General features: G+C 46.9%; 1 protein-coding gene across 2 annotated transcripts in view; it reads right to left on the minus strand.

The window, feature by feature from the left end:
- Sv2b (synaptic vesicle glycoprotein 2B) overlaps nt 1-4,537 on the minus strand; it is a 241,076-nt gene that overhangs the window by 16,722 nt on the left and 219,817 nt on the right. The window lies entirely within an intron of this gene.

Below are 4,537 nucleotides of genomic sequence, written 5' to 3' on the forward strand. Positions count from 1 at the left end.
AGACAGACTGTGGCTACAGCTCCTTCCTCTCTTTTTCTGCTTCCTGCTTGCTTACAGTGAGAAGCTTTGCCCTGCCATGAATTCCTTACCATGACCATCTGCCTCCCCACAGGATCAAAGCAATGAGGACAAGTAATAATGTACAGAAACCATGAGCCGAAGTAAACCTTTCACCCATTTAAAGTTGATTATCTCAAGTATTTTGTCCTAGCAATGAAAAGCCAACCAACGCAAAACTATTGCACAGTTGAGTGACTATAGCTAATAATACATTGTAGAGTTTGGAATTTTTGAAGGACTATGTTTCAAAGATCTCATCACAAAAAAAATAATAAGTATGTGAGATGATAGATACATTAATTCATTGGATTTGCCCAAATCACATTGCATATGTTTGTCATAGCATCACTGTATACCATATAAATATATACAATTACAACTTATTGATAGAAATAAAGAATACTAAACATTTTTAATAAATATAAATAAATAAATAACACACTTAAGACAAAAACCCGAGCATTCCCATGGAGCTCACCTTCCGGTGAGAACATGTTCGTGGCTGCTCTCTTCTCCATTTATGCCCATCTCCACCCAGAAATCTCTCTGCCCTTCGTCCCTGCTGTGCCTCTGGGAAAGCTCAGCCATGGACATCCTTATCCACTGAGAGGAGAAAGAGGTTGAACTGTTTCTCTCCTTCTGCTTTCAAAGCCTCTCTCTTGTCATAGGGTCCTCCCTCCAAGCCCACAGCTTCTCCCATGTAGCTCTTCCTCCATGAACCCAACCCCCACTCAGCTCTTCTAATACTCTTTTCACTCCTTGACCTTGGAGCCATCAAAGTGGTGCTTGAAACCCACATTTGCTAGTGTCTGAGTATCTTGTGCTCCTCCTCTGTTCTCAAAACCCTGTCCATGCCTCTAAACTTACCCCATCAATACAGTCTCTTCACCACAACCATCTGGTATGAATTCTTTTCCCACTAGGATGATCTGAATCCTGACAAAGTAATGATAAGAAATCCTCTCAAAGGAAGACTGTGCCAAATCCTGTCCAAACCAAGTAATTACACCACAGGAGCTCACGAATCCCAAGTAGGTGTAGAGTGAGCTAGAACATGCTACAGACCAGGAACAGCACAAGGAAAGAGGAGAGCCCAGAGTCAGCAGGAAGGAGGTTAGAAAGCAGGCCCCCAAACCAGCTGGGAAATGGGGCACAAGTGCCCACCAGTCATCAGGACCATCAACAATGAGGAATTCTGATTCCCAAGAAGCTGGAAGGCTGATCTGGCCTCAGGAAAAAATGCCTCAGTGGGGGCACCCCCAGCCTTGATTCACTACAGATCAGGGGCTGCAAAACTAGCCCCCCAGCCTGCTGATGAGCCGGGAGATGGTAACTGTAATAGATTCTGCTGACTCTGGAAAGTGGCAGGGCCATAACCAGGGACCTGCTGACTCCTTTGTAACAGCTAGTTAAGAGTTGGAAGGGGAGCCAGGGAGGTAGCTCAGCAGTCTAAGCACCTGCCTGCCTGGCCAGCACAAGGACCCACATTTGATCTCTGGCACTGCGTGCCCATAATCCCAGCACTGGGGAGGCTGAGACAAAAAGATCACAAGGAGTTCAAACTGCATAACAAGACCCTACACCAAATAAATAAAAGATTTAAAAAAAAAAGACTTGAAAGGGGAGGAGACAGACATCTGTGACTCACAAGTGATCTGAGAACAGTGCCCTGGACCTGCGTGCATCCCTCAAAGAGACCAGCAAGGGACTCATCTTACAATAAATGCTGATAAACATTTGTTACTCAAAATATCACCAAACGAATGAAGATATGGCCAGTGTAGTCTAGCTTTACCACTTCATACCAACAGAACTTTGGATAAGTAACTTAACTTCTCTATACTGTCTCACTTTCCCTATCTGTAAAATGTTGATAAAAAAACAGAACCCAGTTCAGAGGATTATGGTGAGGATTCATTGTGTTAGCAATAAACCGCTGGATGTCTATGGCCATACTACCCTGAACCCGCCCAATCTCGTCTGATCCCGGAAGCTAAGCAGGGACTGGCCTGGGTAGTACTTGGATGGGAGTAATAAACCACTTGAAACACAGGCTGACCCATAAGAAGCATTTCATAATGTTAGTTAAATGGAACTTCTAGCTAATGTTTGACTCTCCCAATAGATCATTTGCTCTTTAAGCACAGGGATACTGACTGGCTCGATTGCTGCTGTATTCCCATCGCTTCCCCACAGTGTGGTAGAGAATAAATGCTGCATAAATAAATGTTCATTGAGTGAATGCATGAGTGAGTAATGGCCTCATTAGGAAAACTTCTACTCTGACACCAATAAGGAACGACTTACACCCAGCCAAGAGCCCAACAGAGAAACCAAGACAGAGTAGCTCTAGCAGTTCCTCCAGCAGGGTTGGTCTGTGGCTGTGGAAGAGGCCATTTTGAAGCAGCCCGCCACACTCCAAGTGACAGTGTTGAGTGGATACTTACTGAGCACCTAGCATTTACTATGCACTGCGAATATGGGACCTGGCCTACTGGATGCCAGGCCCTTCCTAAAGCCTGAGGGTTCAGAGACCAAAAAAGAGCCATTAAAGCCCTTGGTGGGCTTGTGCTCTACCTCAGGAACAAAGCAGAGGCAATGACCAGACAGTGGTGTGTGAAAAATGAGTAAACAGTGGGTATGGATCTGTAGTTTGGGAAGCACGCCTTCAGGTAGCATGATGGAGGACAACTGTATCTGGGGTGCACCCATAATGACAAGGGTGGCTTCCACAGCAAGGAGAAGGTGTTGGCTCTCCCACCATTCTGTCTGTCGCCAGGATCCATGTGGGGGTCACATGGCCACATTTCCCTATCCTTTCCCCAGCCCTTGGCTTTTTAAAGACCACTAAATATTCTGTTAGACACTCTTAATTCAAAAGGCCAAGTGGCAGAAGTGGCAAAAATCTGCCTTCACTTTCTCACCTAGACAGACATATTATTTTAATTATTTTCATGAAATAGAAGTTCACAGAAGTAAAGGAACTTGCGTGACTCATGAAGCTAATTGTGGCCAAGAGGACATGCTCTAAGTCAGGCAGCCACCTGGGGCTTGGGGAAATTGACTGTCTTCATTGGTTCCAATCAGTTCAGTGGCTGTACCAAGTGCCACCTGTAGGTAAAGACTGTACGGGACATGGACATTACAGAAATTAAAAACCTCTGTTTCTTCTCTCATAGGGCTTTGGGATGAGGCAGGACACCTCCTCTACCAGAGACAGCTCAGTCTGCTGTACCCACACGTGCACTCTCCTCCCTCCACACAAGACTAAGAAGCCAAAACCACCTGCACTTCATGTGCTTGCTATTCTGAATATTCATAGCCCTAGTTGTAATAATCTCAATATGAGTCAAATGCTCGGTAAAGATTTCCTTCCCACACAGACCTGCTCAATTCTCTTACCTCCAACAAAATGACTGTTATTTATGTTCTTTCCCTTTGAACTGTGCTAATAGAAAGCTTCAAGTTCTTTGCCCTAGAGCAGATTCTTAATGGCATTGTTACTCAGAGGTCTCCTGTTTCTCTACCTTGCTTCATATTCCACTATACACTTCGGCCTGGCCCTCAATCTGCACATTTTGTTTCATACTTATCATGCATGGCCTTGTGCTCCTGTAGCAAATGCCTGCCAATCCTGAGAAAAGAACCAGCCGTATATGAATATGACTCCCTATTTTAACAGTCTATAATACATTGAGCTTTACAAGATATTTGGGACACAATATATTCAGTTCTTTACAAAATCCTACTAGTTGGACCTGGGGCCGCGGGATCCTGAACAGACCCAGAGCGCAGGCCTGGAGAGTGAGTGAGAACACCGAGGGCCGCGGGTCCCTGAACAGACCCAGAGCGCAGGCCCATTGAGTGAGTAAGACGACCCAGGCTGCGGGATCCTGAACAGAACCAGAGCGCAGGCCCGGCGAGTGAGTGAGATGACCCAGGCTGCGGGATCCTGAACAGACCCAGAGCGCAGGCCCGGCGAGTGAGTGAGATGACCCAGGCTGCGGGATCCTGAACAGACCCAGAGCACAGGCCTGGCGAGTGAGTGAGACGAGCCAGGCCGCGGGATCCTGAACAGTCCCAGAGCGCAGGCCCAGCAAGTGAATGAGACAACCCAGGCCGCGGGATCCTGAATAGACCCAGAGCCCAGGCCCGGCGAGTGAGTGAGACAACCCAGGGCCTTCCGGATCCTGAACAGACCCAGAGTGCAGGCCCAGCACGGAACCCTTCAGCAGAACTCCCTACAAAGAGGCTAGAGGCAAGACCCACCCAGCTGATTCAGGAGCACAACATCTTGCCAGAGAGACACAAAGGGTTCAACTCTAAGGCTGCAGCAGAAAGAAGTGGAGCACAGCAGCCACATCCAAACAACACCCACCTGGAGGAATCCGAACTTCATAGATCCGGACCTGGTGCTAAGGTAATAACTCTATCTAAGCTCTACACCAAAGGTCAGAAGACAGGTATACAAAATGAC

This window comes from Octodon degus, unplaced genomic scaffold (genome assembly GCF_000260255.1).
Source record: "Octodon degus isolate 3935 unplaced genomic scaffold, OctDeg1.0 scaffold00002, whole genome shotgun sequence".
NCBI classification, from domain to species: Eukaryota; Metazoa; Chordata; class Mammalia; order Rodentia; family Octodontidae; genus Octodon; species Octodon degus.